Here is a 17,751-nt window from a genome sequence, read left to right on the forward strand (position 1 = left end):
AAGAGCTTTGCCGTTCGTGGAGTAGCCCTTTGCCGTGTGCCATGGCAGATGGCAAAGAAGCTGATTTATGTAGTGCGTATCATTGTACAGACTTTTGGACCAGCAAGTAAATGTGGTCAAATTTTCCATTCATTGTTCAACGATCAGGTTCAAACTTCAAGCTTCTACAAAAATGTTGAACCATTAAAAGAGGCACGCAATATTAACCATTTCAGCATTGTGAAAGAGAAATCACTCTTAAAAATCACTCTTCATGGTCTACTGTGATAGCTAATAGCAATCTAGTAAAGCGGAATATATGCTACATTTTGCTTGTACATGCATAAATGGTTGCAAAACAAAATTATTTGTTGAGAACCTGCAATTAATTATGAATATAATCTAGAGAACTACCCTGTCATACCAAAGAAAATACTTTTATTTTTTTGGCATATCTAATTGTGTTACATCGAGGCATCCAACTATTCATCCGAAATGTGCTTAATACATGTCCGTGTAAACCATTGAATAAAAGCTAAGGTTTCCTTTCATTCTGAAGTAACCAGGTGGGTATTGGGAAGCATGAATGAATAATAAACATGCAACTGTAAGATCCATATAAGGAAGAATAGAATTGCAAATCATGTCAATGTTACTACAACAGAAGCTAGTTGAAACAATAAGAACATGCATGTCTAGCATCAGCTGACTTGATCTGGAAGGTCGTCGTGTACCTATCTACACAGATCCTTCTTTCAGGCGCTCGAAGAGCGTCAGCGGTCTGACACACCGTCAACTTTGAGGTGAAGTGTGGCTTGAACAATAAATTCCTCGTTCGCCATGGTTCCACACCCATGAGCAACAGAATGCAAGGAGCTCGTCACATGAAAACAAAATAAATTAGGAGCCCCAGGTGACCACCGGCTTCTTTATCATGTTTTGCATCGGTAATGATAACCCAACAGTTCATACACGTAACCCAGCAAAGTCTTCATACAATGTGTTAATTGAGAAGGCTGATCAAAGCAAAAAAAAACGTTGATGAGAAAACTTGAATAATCAAGGTGTCTTTTTTCACATTAAAAAAACTAAATGGTACTAAGTTGTTGTGCGCTAAGTCACGAATATTTGAATGCATTCACATGTATCTTTAGAGAAACTACCATGCATGGGTTTTGTTTAATCCTAAGCATAAAATAGACATTTAGAACTTCTAAAGAATCATGACATACATGTGCAGGTGTCGTCGCCACTAAAATAAAATCATTAGCATTATGTATATTTTAGTTCCCAACAACACAATGACTGAACTATTTCTTTGATAATAGTTAGGTTTACTCAGTCCTTTTCCTTTTAGAATTGCACATCCTCCAACGGATGCTCCTCTCTTTCAATGGAAAAATATAATGATGATAATCTTCAAGAATGTATTTCCTATATGGCAAGCAAGCTAGATAATCATATCTGAATAAAAACCGTAGAATTGAAAATCTCTTTCAACGCAATTCTAAATTGCATCAAAATTTTAGTAACATCTATAAGTACTAATGATATTACTAAATACTATTTACCTTGTTCTCTTATCGGATAAAGAGGTTGCTGAAAATTCATAGAAAATAACCGCATACTGTAACATGCAGAACTTACCTTGTTATTCTTTTGTCGGAAAACTTCCGGCGCTATGTATGCTGGAGTACAAATAATTGATTTTAGTTTGAAATGCAGCAAAGCAGACAGAAACCATGATGCCATAACTTGATCGAGGATTCAAAGCTAGGTCAATTCTAGCAATCTGCGTTCATCCATCGAGCAACAAAAACCTATAGTAATCATCACCATACTTCCATCAAGGATTAATTCATCACCAAGAAACCAAATCCATTAGCCACCATCAGGATGAACCCCCAACGACCAAACTCCAAAACTACACAGATAGGAATGGAGCCAAACAGTAGGGTGCATACGTTGTTACTTCTTAATGTACTTCATGGCGATGAGCTAGTTGGAGCACTTGTCCCTGATCTTTCTTATGCGTCCGGGTCCGCCGCCGCCGTCAGCGGGCGCCGTTGTTAGCCCTTGGCGTCATCTACACACACACCCCACACTAACCCCTTATGTAGGTGTGGTGGCTCGTCCCTCCCGTTCGATGTTGCAGCCGAAGACATGGTCCGCAGCTGCACAACCAATGTGCATGGAATTCAAGGGGCCCGTCAGATTCATTCTTGGCCGTTGGATTGGCAGTCCTCCGCTCCTCGCTATGCCCATCACCCAGAGAGAACTCTACCACAAGAGCCCATCATCAGCGTAGTCAGGAATGTGCCTGTGAGCCACACAAAATGATGGTATTAAATAGCTGCAACGACATATTGTACATATGTTATGCAGATGCAGATAGCATTTTCTGGACTTCGTATATTTGATGTTTAAATGACCACCAAAACTTTTGGCATTTGGCCTCTTAATTTGCTCTTTGCACGTTACGAAGATCATCTTGTGAATATCACAAAACAAGTTTCTTAATTGGTCCACTTATGCATGAAATACGTTCAGTTTTCTGTTCAATCTTTACTTGCATTTCTATACGTATGCCCTCATCTCTAGGTTCTTGAAACATCTTTCTTGCCAGGCCTTGAATGGAATGAACCTGCATAAATAAGAATAGCAAGAAACATTAAATCCAAAGTGATAAATGGAGGTGTTGTAAGTGCATCATCTTTTCGGAAAGGGTGCTCACACACCTGTCTGAAGTAAATTGTATCATGCGCATTGTACATCATTACATTGCTGCAAATTAAGAAGACATCAACCTCTTTCTTGGCAGGCCTTGAATGGAATTAACCTACATAAATAAGAATAGCAAGAAACATTAAATCCAAAGTGATAAATGGAGGTGTTGTAAGTGTATCATCTTTTAAGAGGTGCTCACATACCTGTCTGAAGTAAGATTTATCTGGTGCGGTGTACATCATTACATTGCTGCAAATTAAGAAGACATCATTCTACAACTAAAGAATATCACCAACTATTAACATAGTATTATTAGTAGAGTAGACGGTATTTCGTAGAAGCCTACAAAGCTTAAAATACGACCAATGGATGTTAAAGTTAAAATTATGTTAGAAAAATCATCAATTTTCTGCTTAGTGTAGGATATTATATGTATTCAGTACTACTGAACTTTAGCAGATCTATAATGAAAATTATGGCAAACAACAGCCTAATCTTGAAGCAAACCACATTCATTGTTTCCACAAACTACAAGCAAACAATGTTAATTTTAGGAAACGTTGTTGTTTTTGGGCCACGCACATAAAGGTTAATCGTTTTCAAGATAAATAAGTTACGATTCAATGTAATAAGGAGATTTAAATATAAAATGTTGCTTCAAGCATTGTATTGCTGCTTGTAGGTGGAGTTCTCTCCCAGTCTCCTAGACTAATATAGTACGAGTATGAAGTATTAACTGAAATGTCATCCCACCATCCCCAACTACAACATGATTTTAGCGAAAAATCATTGAGGCGCTAGGTACTGATCTCGAACTACTCAAATGAAAGATTTTCCAAGTCTGAGCTATGGGACAAGACCAAATTGGATAGGATTTGTCACATCCCTGGCAAGCCTCCTCTTGACGGTGCTGAAATTCACTGGGTTCTCAATCGGATCACTATAGTCAGGCAACAATGCGAATAAAAAAATCATGGCATCATGAACACTCAATACCACCCTTAACAAATTAGCATAAAAAATCAAACCTGGCACAGGGAGCAACTTCATCTACGTCGGGCTGGCATAGTCGCTCTCTCCCCAGCAAACTAAAAGAGGAGCAGCAAGAGGTCCATGCCAGCCCCTGCTCGCCTGTTGAGGAGATTAAGGACAACTGCCTTCGTGGTCGGATTGGTGCAGGCTAATACAGGGATCATGTGGGAGGAAGGGGGCAGAGCACGTCGCAGACGGCTGCCGTCCGCTGTGCTCTGGTCGCTCGGGGCGGAGGTGGCTCGAAAGGATTTGTTAAAGGAAGGCAGGGGAGTCAAGGGGGAGGTACCTCGCGGCCCCGCCTTCCATGACGTCCCCAACGTGGAGATGGAGCGTGTGGGGAGGAGGTGTAACAGAGATAGGTGACGACGGCGGCTTGCGGCCGGAGGGTAGTCATGGAGAGGGATAACGCCCGGATGATGGAGAGAGGGGCCGCCTATAACACCCATTTTTTTTAATTTGATTTCTTGGTTTTTGAACTATTTTTAAAGATGATTTTTAAATTTTGGCTTTAATAAAAAGCTTTGAAGCTCTTTGACAACCTTTTTGAGAAAACTTTTGAAGCTTTCTTTCCTCAACCTGCCTGGTTTAAAAAGTATTCTTTTGGCCTCTTCTTAAAATGAATTGGTTTAGGAGAATATTTTATTCTTTTGCAAAACCTTAGAATTTATTTCTATAAGTTCAATTGTCAAAATTTCTTCAAGGTTTCTTTTTCCTCCATTCTGATTTACACCCATTGGCACTTCTCTAAGATCTAGGTCTTCATTCTCATTGATTTACCAAAGCTTTAGAAGGGTTTAACCACCTTTCATATTTTATTTGAAATAAAAGTATTTTCTGTAATCAGATTTGACCCCAGCAAATTTACAAAGGAACTCAATGATTCCTTTGGAATTTTGGTCCCAAACTCCTGCCCTTAGAAGGCCTTAGTACCCTCAACCTATTTCACAAAAAACTTTGGAGTCACAAGTTTGAAAATTTCAAAATTCATTTGACTCAAGTTTGACCCAAAAGACTCTATTTTCAATAAAAACCTGACTAAAATAGTTTCAAAAATTCTAAAATTTTGTGGGCAGTTTTTTCACCCAATGAGAGACCACCCCAAAAAAATTCATCTCAAAATATTTTGTGCACCTGCCATTTGCATTTGATTGAGCACCTAACATGCACTGTTGCCGTTGTCCATGTGAATTTGATTTAGTCAATATTCAGAGTTTAGTTTTAGTGACAATCACCACAGTATCGATGCAAGAGCTGCTCAATATTGTGCCCGAGCTTATCCACGCGTCGCACATCTCCTTGGACGCTTGCTAGCGTCGGTGGTGAGCTGGCCGAGCCAGTCAAGCTCCGGCAGCAGCACCTGCAGCGGTTGCCGCGGCCACTAGCGTCTCCCCTGCTGCAGCCCCGCATCGTCCGGCACCGCCCATTGCACCTGAAGCCTCCGCGTGTCCCTGGATCCAACACGTGTCGCGTTTGCCGTCGCCATGCACCAGGCAGCACAGAGCACGAACTCTGCTGCCTCCGTGCACTGCAAGACCCACTCCGTCGACACAGGTCCTCCGTCAATGACCAAGCGACCTTAGGTCAAAAATGGATCCCTGATGATCCACAAGTGTAGGGGATCTGTCATAGCCTTTACGATAAGTAAGAGTGTCGAACCCAACGAGGAGCAGAAGGTATTGACAGGTGATCTTGAGCAAGGAATAGTTGCAAGTACTGAAAGGTAGCTTTTTATGGGTTTTCTAGTATAAGCAACAAGTAAATAAGTGCAAGGAAAGTAAATAGTGTTGAGGTGCAGCAAGTTGCCCAAGACTTTTGAACACAAAGGATAAGCCGAGAGACTGAACTTATAAAGACTAAGGCGTTCCTGATGACACACGGGAGAGATAGTCAAGTGCTTTCGTCATATTCCATCTAGTACTATGTTTTGTATTGATAAGTGTTATGTGGGTGGATCTTAACTAGTGCACCGTCTAGGCTAAGACAAGTACACTCTTATGATTAATCCCTCTTGCAAGCATCCGCAAATACAAGATAAAAATTAAGGCAAAGCCTAACCATAGCAATAAGCTTCAGGATCCAATACTCCCTCATGCAAAAGTATGCAAACTGGGGTTCAGGTTTTTGTCACTCCGGCAACCCACCATAAGCATTCTATATACACGATGCCTTCCCCTAGGTCCTTCAAAAGGCGAAGTGTTATGTAGTCGACATTCACATAACACCACTAGAAGAATAATACCATAACTTAAATATCAATCAACACATATTACTTCAACATCATATGACTACTAGCATCTAGACTTTTCCCATGTCCTCAAGAACTAATGGAACTACTCACAAGACATAAAAGAGATCATGATCAGAGGTGATGAAAATATGATTAACAATCTGGTCATAACAGTATTCCTCCAACAAAACTCAATAGCATTCACCACAAAAGAGTAATCAACACCGGTCGAGTAGAGGGGATGAATAGTGTAAGGTACAACTCCGATTGCAATGATGAAGTAGATGGGATGAAGGTGGAGATGGTGCTGGTGTTGGTGATGATAATCTCGATGATGCCCGTGACGATGGTGATGACGATGAGGATGATCTCCCCTTTCGGGAGGAGTTCTTCCCTGTGGAATCTGCCCGTCGGAAAGGTATTTTCTTCTCTGTAGGTTTCCGCCGCGGAGCGGCGGCGGAATCGCGAAAACTCTTGTGTCCCCTGAATTTTTAGGTCGAGAGGGAGATATAGGCCAAAGGAGAGTGCCGGGGTGGGGCCCGTCACTCAGGTGGCCTCCTCGCGTGGCCTAGGAGGGGCGTGCCAGCAGGTCGCGTGGTGACGTGTGGCCCCCTCCGGCCTTTCTTTGGCATGTCTTCGGGACCCGTTCGTAAACTTCTTCCCTCAAAATTTCAGCTCAATTGGAGATGTTCTGATATTGCAACTCTTCGTGCCATTTTCTTCGCTGAATCCTGCGTCTGCTGTTTCGGCACCGGAAAGTTGGAAACTGTGTAAAATAAGCCAAAACACTATAAGTACATCATCATAAAGTGAAATATATCAATGAATAGAGATATATTATGATACAAAGTAGTGATGCATTTTGGGCGTATCAACTCCCCCAAGCTTAAATCTCGCTTGTCCCCAAGCGAATACTCAGCTCGGTAAACCTGTCCACAAGTTTAGAGAGTGAAGTGTCAATAAATAAGAATACGGACAAGAAGCATCATAATTTCTCTACTAAACTCAACCATCCTCAATAGCAATCTCAACTCATAAGGCTCTTATGAAAGAGTAATATCAATTACAATAAAAAGTAGAGCTAAGAAAACTCATCAAACCATGACAACCATGTCCTTGGTTAAAGAACAACTAATAACCTATAACTTTTGCTCTTCCTCTTATATTTTGATGAGATCAATTGAAGATTTTTGAAAGAACATGTTATTTGTCAAGAAGTGAAAATGCCAACACAAAGGAAGATGTTTGCTTTCACTAGGCTCAACAAACAACTCACTTATCTTAACCATAACGTCAACGAAGGTGTGAAATTGCATCTCTCAATGAAACAATATAAATGCATGCATCTTTGTCACCATAAGGTGTCTGCTCTTTTCACGATAGAAAGAAGTAGGTTTTACTGACTCAACATAAAAGTAAAAGATTGGCCCTTCGTAGAGGGAAGTAGGGAAAACTCATGTGCTAGAGATTTTAGGGATTTTGAAATCAACAAGATCATAAAACAAGCTTTTGAGAGGTGCATAATTTGTCAACGAATGCTAGTAGATAGCCCAATACTTCTCATGCTGGACAAGTTTTGAGGAACGGCTCCCAAAGTGGGGACGATCACATCCCCTTAGTCTCCTTTGTTTATCACTACCAAAGTTTTGTGATTTCTCATCAACAAAGTGTGAAGGAGGTTTTGTTTGTTGTTATTATCTTTTATGAGCTGGGCGCGCTCATGCCAGTCCCTCCTCGTATTAAGGGTTCGCAGATCACATGCAAACCCAAGATAAAACTTGTCCAGTATGAGAAGATCATGAATTACCTACTACTTCCTCATGAGCTAAAGCAGAGGCACAAAACAGGGAGTAATATTTGAAGCTTTAAAGATAGAACATGAGTAATATAATTTAGGAGTGGCAGTGAAATACCACAAATAGGGAAGATATGGTGGACTCTAGGGAAGGTTGAGGTTTCAGGGTATGGATGCACAAGCAGTATTCCCGCTTAGTGCAAGGGTTGGCTAGAAAAGGCTTTTAAGAGCAGACAAATAATGTTGACTTGGATGCAAAACAATATAAAGTTTAACATAAAGAATTGGCATAAAACATCAAGTTGTCTTCCTTGTCAGCATAACACTTCAAGCATAAGAACATAAAGGTTTTGGCTAAGTCGCTGCTAGAAAAACTCACGCTTGTTGTTATGACCAATGTTATGTTTGCCAAGATTAAATAAAGTTTTCAAAGCCATACCTGATATGTAAGATCAATACTCCCATAAGAATCAACATATAAGATCGATTGCGTGAAGAGAATGCTAAGTGCAGCAAAGTAACCAATAGACTTCTCATTAATATTCCATCATATACACTGCACACTCATTTATACAAACTCTCCACAAAGGAGTGATAGACCTCAATGCAAACACCTATTTCATAAGATAACTTCCCTAGACATGATACGACACTAAACTTGACCAAAAATAAGCAAAGGATAAAAATAAAGATACCGGGCACTCCCCCAAGCTTGGAACAAACTAAGGGAATGCCATTACCCATGAAGATTTTACTCTTCATCCTACTTGTTGTTCTTCAAGTCTGCTATTATGCGCCGAAGGGTTTTGTTTTCAGCTTCCAGTATGGCCACTTGTACTTTAAGCACACGAAAGTCTTCACAGAATTGGTTAGTGATTCTGTAAGCTTCGAATATAGTAGATGACATAGGTGGAGCTCCTGGTGGGGGGCAGTTTCTGGAAGGTGCAGAGAAAGATCATGTTGAGGGTTAATAAACCCCACGAGGATGGGGTTGTTGGAGCTGGATCATCGTGATGAAGGATCTCCTTCTTGCTGGGCGGTGACCATCTTGACTTCCTCTCTCACGAAACACTGCATCTCCGCTTGTCTTGCATCTATCTCTTTGTTGGTACCTCATCCGGCGACCTTCCCTTGGTTGATATCTTGCTAGACAAGACGGAGACAACGACCTATGTAGTCTTCCCCGCTTGAGTCACAAGAAAACATCTTGAACAATAACTTCTTAGCCTGGCACAAACAGATCGAAAGAGAAAATGCACGAAATCGCAAGATACAACGCTGTGACGATCCGGGAAAATATATAGGAAACATTTCTGCACCAAAAGGAAGGTAACAAGCCAAAGTGGAGTCGGAGACGGGCTCCAGGTTGTCCAGGCAGCCTCCTGGCGCGGCCGGGGGCCAGCCCGTGCCAGCAGGACGCCTGGGCGATCTGGAGATCTTCTTCGGCTCCGCTTCGGCTCGGAATTTTCCTAAGTTTGCAAAAACACATAAAATGAAACTTTTATCAATGTTCACGAAGTTTCCTTACCGTACTTCATACGTTTTCTTATTATGCTTTTGCTGGTGTCGGATACAGTGTTGCAATATGTTCTTCATGAGTGGCTACCTGTATCACATCCACCTCTACATTGATGGGATCTCCAGCCATGTAATGCTTAAGTCTTTGCCCATTCACAACATGTGGTTTTGTGCCTTCAAAATTATTAATCTTGATTGCACCAGAGCGATAGACTTCTTCGATATGGTACGGTCCTTCCCATTTGGAAAGTAATTTATCAGGAGAAAACCTGAAACGGGATCTATACAACAAAACCTTGTCACCAACATTAAATTCACGTTTCAAAATTCTCTTGTCATGCGACTTCTTTACCTTTTCCTTTTACATTTTTGCGCTCTCGTAAGCTTCGCTTCTCCACTCATCTAGAGAAGTCAAGTTCATGAGACGCTTTTCACCAGCAAGCTTTGGATCAACATTAAGCTCTCTAATAGACCAAAAAGCTTTGTGCTCTAATTCTAGAGGTAGATGGCATGCCTTGCCATAAACCATCTTATACGGAGACATCCCCATGGGATTTTTGTAAGCAGTTCTATACACCCACAAGGCATCTCCTAACTTATTGGACCGGTCCTTCCTAGAACTATTCACTGTCTTTTGCAAGATCAACTTGATCTCTCTATTTGTGAGCACAACTCGCCCACTTGTTTGAGGATGGTAAGGTGAAGCAATTCTATGATTAACATCATATTTGGCTAGAGCCTTTCTAAAAGCACCATGTGTAAAATGTGATCCTCCGTCGGTCATGAGGTACCTAGGCACACCAAACCTGGGGAAGATTACATCCTTGAGCATTTTCAAAGATATCATGTGATCGGCACTTTCAGTGGGGATTGCTTCAACCCACTTGGTCACATAATCTACAGCTACTAAGATGTGAGTGTATTTGTGTGAAGGAGGGAAAGGACCCATAAAATCAAAACCCCAACAATCAAAAGGCTCAATGACTAGCGAATAATTCATAGGCATCTTATTCCTCCTACTAATATTACCAACTCTCTAGCACTTATCACGGGATAAAACATAATTTCTAGCATCTTTAAAGAGAGTGGGCCAATAAAAACTCATTGGAGAACCTTGTGTGTGGTCCTCTCACCGGCATGTTGTCCTCCATAAGGACTGCTATGACATTGTCTCAAGATATCCTTCTGCTCATGCTCCGGTATGCATCTCCTCAAAATTCCATCCGCGCCTTCTCTAAAAAGATGTGGGTCATCCCAAAAGTAATACCTCAAGTCGTGGAAGAACTTCTTCCGCTGCTGGAATGTTAAACCTGGAGGCAAAAACTTTTCAACAATAAAGTTAGCATAATCTGCATACCATGGATTTGAATTAGATTTCACCTACAAAATAGCTAACTGTTCATCAGGAAAACTATCATTGACCGGAATAGGATCATGTGGTATGTCCTCCATCCTGGAAAGGTTGTCTGCTCCCTTCCTATTAGCAATGTGCAAATCAAATTCTTGAAGAAGAAGGGCCTATCTAACAAGCCTTGGTTTGGCATCCTTCTTTTCCATAAGATACTTAACAGCAGCATGATCCGTATGAATGATGACTTTAGAATCAACAACGTAAGGCCTAAACTTATCACAAGCAAACACTACAGCTAAAAATTCTTTCTCAGTAGTAGCATAATTATTTTGAGCACTGTCAAGGGTTTTGATAGCATAATGGATAACATTCAATTTCTTGTCAAACCTTTGTCCTAACACAGCTCCAACAACAAAATCACTAGCATCACACATGATTTCAAAAGGCAAATTCCAATCAGGTGGTTGGACTATAGGGGCGGTTATCAAGGCTTTCTTAAGAACTTCGAAGGCTTCCTTATAATCTTCATCAAACACAAAAGGAATATCCTTCTGGAGAAGATTAGTAAGGGGTTTCTAAGTTTTAGAAAAGTCTTTAATAAATCTCCTATAGAAACCAGCATGACCGGGGAAACTACGAATACCTCTTAGTCTTTTGGATAAGGCATTCTCTCGATTGCTTCAATCTTTGCCGTGTCCACCTCGATTCCTCTTTCAGAAATCTTGTGACCAAGAACAATCCCCTCATTGACCATGAAGTGGCACTTCTCCCAGTTGAGTACCAAGTTCGTCTCCTCACATCTCTGCAAAACTTTATTAAGGTTGTTGAGGCAATGGTCAAAATAGGTTTCATAGACGGAGAAATCGTCCATGAAGACCTCCACAATTTCCCCACAAAAACCATGAAAGAAAGCGGACATACACCTTTGAAAAGTAGGAGGATCATTGCATAAACCAAAAGGCATACATCTATAAGCATAGGTACCAAAGGGACAAGTAAAAGTGGTCTTCTCTTGATCGGCAATGTTAACATGAATTTGAGAGAAGCCAGAGTACCCATCAAGATAGCAAAAGTGAGTGTTTTTGGATAAACTTTCAAGCATTTGGTTGATGAACGACATCGGGTAGTGGTCCTTCCTGGTTGCCTTGTTCAGCTTCCTGCAATCAATACACATTCTATATCCAATAATAATTCTTTGAGGTATTAGTTCATTCTTATCATTAGGAACCATAGTCGTACCTCCTTTCTTGGGAACACAATGTACTGGACTTACCCACTTACTATCAGCTATAGGGTAGATAATACCTGCGGCTAGAAGCTTGAGGATTTCAGTCCTCACAACATCCTTCATCTTTGGGTTTAACCATCGTTGATGATCAACAACCGGTTTAGCATCGGGCTCAAGATTGATAGTATGCTGACAAATAGATGGACTAATCCCCTTAAGATAATCAAGGGTATAACCAATAGCGCCTCAGTGTTTACAAAGAACTTCCAATAATCGCTCTTCTTCATATCCTGAAAGGTTAGAATTGATAATAACAGGATATATTTTCTTTTCATCTAGATAAGCATACTTGAGCGTACCGGGAAGAGGTTTAAGATCAAACACCGGGTCTTCTTTTGGTTTCGATAAAATTCCCAAAGGCTCAACCGGAAAGTTGTGCTGCAGGATAGCAGGTTGTCTCAAGAATATATCATCTAGTTCATTCCTTTCCTGCATATGCATATGATTCTTGTGGTTTTCCATAAATTGCTGCAAAGGATCATTAGGAGGAATAGCAATAGAAGCAATCTCTTCAATAATTTTATCATTACTAGGTAGATCGTTACCACGAGTTTGCTTCGAGAATTTAGAAAAGTTAAATTCATATGGCTACCATTAAATTCAACAGATACGTTTCCTTTCCTGCAATCTATAATAGCTCCACAAGTTTTGAGAAAAGGCCTACCAAAGATAATAGGGAAAAAACTATCTTGTACTGAACCAAGTACTAGAAAGTCGGTAGGATATTTTACCTTTCCACAAAGAACTTCAACATCTCACACAATTCCAATTGGAGAGATAGTTTATTTATTTGCAAGATGAATCGTAACATCAACTTCTTCAATTTCACATGGTATAATCTCATTCATGATCCCTTGATAAAGTGAAAAAGGAATAACACTAGCACTGGATCCCAAATCACATAGCCCATAATAATTATGATCTCCTATTTTAACACATACAACTGGAGTACCTGAAATTGGGCCATTATTCTTGGCTGTAACAAGGTTAGTGGAAACAACACAAAAATTTATATCGGAATCCTCAATATTACTAGTAAGAAGATCCTTGACTAATGCAACTTGAGGATCGACTTTAATCAGGTCCTCATGCTCATCAGTCGTTCTTTCACTTTTATTCAGGATGCCCGTGACCAAAGAATGCTCCCTCATCCTTGTGTTGGAAATATGCCCAAGAGGCAGTAATAAAGTTGTTATTATTATATTTACGGTACATGATAATCATCTATTATTCATGCTATAATTGTATTAACCAGAAACCGTAATACACGTGTGAATATATAGATCACAATGTCTCCCTAGTGAGCCTCTAGTTGGCTAGCTTATTGATCAATGGATGATCATGGTTTCTTGATCATGGACATTGGATGTCATTGATAATGGGATCACATCATTGGGGAATGATGTGATGGACAAGACCCAATCCTAAGCATAGCACTTAATCGTGTTGTTCGTCTGCTAAAGCTTTTCTAATGTCAAGTATCATTTCCTTAGACCGTGAGATTGTGCAACTCCCGAATATCGTAGGAGTGCTATGGGTGTACAAAATGTCACAACGTAACTGGGTGATTATAAAGGTGCACTACGAGTATCTCCGAAAGTGTCTGTTAAGTTGTACGAATCGAGACCGGGATTTGTCACTCCGTGTGAGGGAGAGGTATCTCTGGGCCCACTCGATAATCCATCATCATATTGAGCTCAGTGTGACTAAGGGGTTAGCCACGGGATGATGTGTTACGGAACGAGTGAAAAGACTTGCCCGTAACGAGATTGAACAAGGTATAGGGATACCGACGATCGAATCTCGGGCAAGTATCATACCGATAGACAAAGGGAATTGCATACGGGGTTAACTGAATCCTTGATATTGTGGTTCATCCGATGAGATCATCGTGGATCATGTGGGAACCAACATGGATATCCAGACCCCGCTATTGGTTATTGTCCAGAGAGATGTCTCTGTCATGTGTGCATGTCTCCCGAACACGTAGGGTCTACACACTTAAGGTTCGATGGCGCCAGGGTTATAGGGAAATAGTGTGCGTGGTTATCGAAGGTTGTTCGGAGTCTCGGATGAGATCCCGGACATCACGAGGAGCTCCGTGATGGTTAGGAGGTAAAGATTGATATATAGGATGAGGGGTTTTGGACACCGGAAATGTTTCGAGCATCACCGATAACGTACCGGGACCACCGGAAGGTTTCCGGGGGTCCACCGGGAGGGGCCACCAGCCCCAAGAGGCTTCATGGGCCAAAATGTGGAAGGGGACGAGCCCAAAGTGGGCTGGTGCACCCTCCCCTCTCAGCCCAACGCACAAGGAGAGGTGGAGGGGGCAAACCCTAGGCGCAGGAGGGGCCCAAGGCCCACCTAGGGCGCAACCCTCCTCTCCACCCTGGTCGCCGCCCTCCCTGGCCATCTAGGGCTGCCGCCACCCCTAGGGAGGGACCCTAGGGGTGCGCACCCTCTCTCCCTCCCTCCTATAAATACCCAAGGTATTGGGGCTGATTTGAGACACGAAAACTCTCTCTCTCGGCGTAGCCCTACCCCTCTCTCTCCTCGTCCTCCGCGTAGCTTAGCGAAGCTCTATCGGAGAACCACGTAGCTCCACCGCCATCACGCCGTCGTGCTGCCCGAGCTCTCTCCCTCAACCTATCCTTCCTCCTTCATGGTTCAAGGTGTTGGATACGTCACCAGGCTGCACGTGTGTTGAACGCGGAGGTGCCGTAGTTCGGCACATAGATCGGAATCCACCGCGATCTGAATCGCTGGGAGTACGACTCCATCAACTGTGTTCATAGTAACGCTTCCGCTTAGCGATCTTCGAAGATATGAAGATGCTCTACAACCTCTCTCATTGTTGTTTTGTACATAGATAGATCCTTGTATGGCGTAGGAAATTTTTGAATTTACTACGATCCCAAAAAGTGGTATCAGAGCCAAGGTTCTATGCGTAGATTCTATGCACGAGTAGAACATAAAAGTTGTGGGCGCTAATTTGTCAACTTGCTTGTCGTTACTAGTCTTATCTTTTTTCGGCTGTATTGTGGGATGAAGAGGCCCGGCCTGACCTTACACGTACGCTTACGTGAGACTGGTTCCACCGACACACATACACTTGGTGCATAAGGTGGCTAGCGGGTGTCTGTCTCTCCCACTTTAGTCGAATTGGATTCGATGAAAAGGGTCCTTATGAAGGGTAAATAGTATTGGCATATCAATGTTGTGGCTGTCACGTAGGTGAGAAACGTTCTTGCTAGAAACCTTAACCAGCCACGTAAAAACTTGCAACAATAATTAGAGGACGTCTAACTTGTTTTTGCAGGGTATGCTATGTGATGTGATATGGCAAAAGGGATGTGATGTTACATATGTGATGTATGAGATTGATCATGTTCTTGTAATAGGATTCACGACTTGCATGTCGATGAGTATGATAACCGGCAAGAGCCATAGGAGTTGTCTTAATTTATTGTATGAGATGCAAGGCCATGTTGATTACTTTACTTTATCGCTAACGGTTGGCTATAGTAGTAGAAGTAATAGTTGGCGTGAAGACTTCACGGAGACACAATGATGGAGATCATGGTGTCATGCCGGTGATGATGATGATCATGGTGTCCCGAAGATGGTGATCAAAGGAGCAAAATGATATTGGCCATATCATGTCACTATATGATTGCATGTGATGTTTATCATGTTTTTCATATTATTGCTTAGAACGACGGTAGCAAAGATAAGATGATACCTCATTAAAATTTCGAGATAAGCATTCCCCTAAGTGTGCACCGTTGTGAAGGTTCGTTGTCTCGAAGCACCATGTGATGATCGGGTGTGATAGATTCTAACGTTCACATACAACGGGTATAAGCTAGTTTACACACGCAAAACACTTAGGTTGACTCGACGAGCCTAGCATGTACAGACATGGCCTCGTATACGGGAGACCAAAAGTTTGAACATGAGTCATATGGTTGATACGATCAACATGGAGATGCTCACCATTGATGACTAGTCCGTCTCACGTGATGATCGGACACGGGCTAGTCGACGTGGATCATGTAACACTTGGATGACTAGAGGGATGTCGATCTAAGTGGGAGTTCATTAGTAATTTGATTAGATGAACTTAATTATAATGAACTTAGTCTGAAATTGTCTTTACAAATATTGTAGATTCAATGGCCAACCCAAATGTCCCATTCAACTTCAACGTGTTCCTAGAGAAAACCAAGTTGAAAGACGATGGGAGCAACCATGCAGACTAGGCTCGTAACTTAAAGCTCATCCTCATGGCTTACAAGAAGGCATATGTCCTTGATGCACCGCTAGGTGATCCTCCCGTTCCCGCAGCAACCCAGGGCGTTAGGAACACGTGGCAGACGCGGAGTGATGACTACTCTCTCGTTCAGTGTGGCATGATTTACAGTTTAGAACCGAGGCTCCAAAGGCGTTTTGAGCAACATGGAGCATATGAGATGTTCGAGGAGCTGAAACTTGTTATTCAAGCTCATGCCCGGGTCGAGAGATATGAAGTCTCCAACAAGTTCTTTAGCTGTAAGATGGAGGAGAATAGTTCTATCAGTGAGCACATACTCAGAATGTCTGGGTTGCACAACCGCTTGACTCAGCTGGGAGTTAAACTTCCAGATGATGCGGTCACTGACAGAATCCTCCAGTCGCTTCCACCTAGCTATAAAGGCTTTGTGATGAATTACAACATGCAAGGGATGGAAAAGACTATTCCCGAGTTGTATTCAATGCTGAAATCTACGAAGGTGGAAATCAAGAAAGAGCATCAAGTGTTGATGGTCAATAAGACCACCAGTTTCAGGAAATGCAAGGGTAAGAAAGGTTCAAGAAAGATGGCAAAGTTGTTGCCTCGCCCGGTAAGCCAGTTGCCGGGAAGAAGTCAAAGAAAGGACCTAAGCCTGAGACTGAGTGCTACTACTGCAAGGGAACCAGTCACTCAAAGCGGAATTGCCCCAAATACTTAGCGGACAAGAAGGACGACAACGTCAAAGGTATATGTGATATACTCCCTCCGTAAAGAAATATAAGAGCGTTTAGATCACTAAAATAGTGATCTATACACTCTTATATTTGTTTACAGAGGGAGTACTTGTTATTGATGTGTACCTTATCGGCGCTCGTAGTAGCTCGTGGGTATTTGATACCGGTGTTGTTGCTCACATTTGCAACTCTAAGCAGGAACTACGGAACAAGCGTAGGCTGGCCAAGGACGAGGTGACGATGCGCGTTGGGAATGGTTCCAAGGTCGATGCGATCGCCGTCGGCACGCTACCTCTACATCTACCTTCGGGATTAGTTATAAACCTTAATAATTGTTATTTAGTACCAGCTTTGAGCAAGAACATTGTATCGGTATCTCGCTTGATGCAAGATGGCTACTCATTTAAGTCTGAGAATAATGGTTGTTCTATTTATATGAGTGGAATGTTTTATGGTCATGCCCCGCTGGTTAATGGTTTATTCCTAATGAATCTCGATCGTGATGTTATACATATTCATAGTGTGAGTGCTAAAAGATGCAAGGTTGATAACTATAGTCCCACATACTTGTGGCACTGCCGCCTTGGTCATATCGGCGTAAAGCGCATGAAGAAACTCCATACAGATGGACTTTTGGAGTCACTTGATTTTGAATCATTTGACACATGCGAACCGTGCCTCATGGGCAAGATGACCAAGACTCCGTTCTCTGGAACAATGGAGCGAGCAACTAACTTATTGGAAATAATACATACCGATGTATGCGGTCCAATGAATGTTGAAGCTCGCGGTGGTTATCGTTATGTTCTCACCCTCACTGATGA

At 41.9% G+C, this 17,751-nt stretch overlaps 1 long non-coding RNA gene across 2 annotated transcripts; it reads right to left on the reverse strand.

Annotated features, from left to right (window-relative positions):
- Positions 1 to 598: 598 nt before the first annotated feature.
- Positions 599 to 4,143, reverse strand: LOC123403392. 2 transcript variants are annotated; one of them, XR_006611466.1, is made up of 5 exons: positions 3,735 to 4,143; positions 2,910 to 2,955; positions 2,718 to 2,818; positions 2,549 to 2,623; positions 599 to 2,299 (listed from the first exon to the last, which is right to left on the reverse strand). It is a non-coding gene; the product is annotated as an uncharacterized LOC123403392 (long non-coding RNA). The 2 variants fall into 2 exon arrangements; XR_006611467.1 differs by having other exon boundaries at positions 2,910 to 3,646.
- Positions 4,144 to 17,751: the final 13,608 nt, after the last annotated feature.

This window comes from Hordeum vulgare, chromosome 6H, assembly GCF_904849725.1.
Source record: "Hordeum vulgare subsp. vulgare chromosome 6H, MorexV3_pseudomolecules_assembly, whole genome shotgun sequence".
In the NCBI taxonomy this organism is placed as follows: Eukaryota; Viridiplantae; Streptophyta; class Magnoliopsida; order Poales; family Poaceae; genus Hordeum; species Hordeum vulgare.